Source organism: Wasmannia auropunctata, unplaced genomic scaffold, assembly GCF_000956235.1.
Source record: "Wasmannia auropunctata unplaced genomic scaffold, wasmannia.A_1.0 LD336116.1, whole genome shotgun sequence".
NCBI classification, from domain to species: domain Eukaryota; kingdom Metazoa; phylum Arthropoda; class Insecta; order Hymenoptera; family Formicidae; genus Wasmannia; species Wasmannia auropunctata.
The window spans coordinates 4,811,120-4,811,448 of NW_012026774.1; positions in this window are offsets into that span (position 1 = coordinate 4,811,120).

Here is a 329-nt window from a genome sequence, read left to right on the forward strand (position 1 = left end):
CTCAGCTCACGATCGTCCCTCCTCGGATCTCGCTTGTCCTTCGACGAACCGCAATCAATCTCCATCGTCTCTGTCTCGATGACCTCGTACTTTGTGCTGTGACTGACGGATGTAGGCTCGATGAGAATTCGGTGCGTCTCGATTGGGTTTTGGCCGAACGCGCGCACTCACTATATGCGTGCCATGCTGTCGAACGCGCACTAATTATTAATTACACTATGCGTATTATTGCTAAAGGCACTCACTGCATATTTGTGCACTGCCGAATGTACGTGCTGCCGAACGCGCACTTAATATGCGTACTCTCCGAATGCTTTGATTGATAGAGT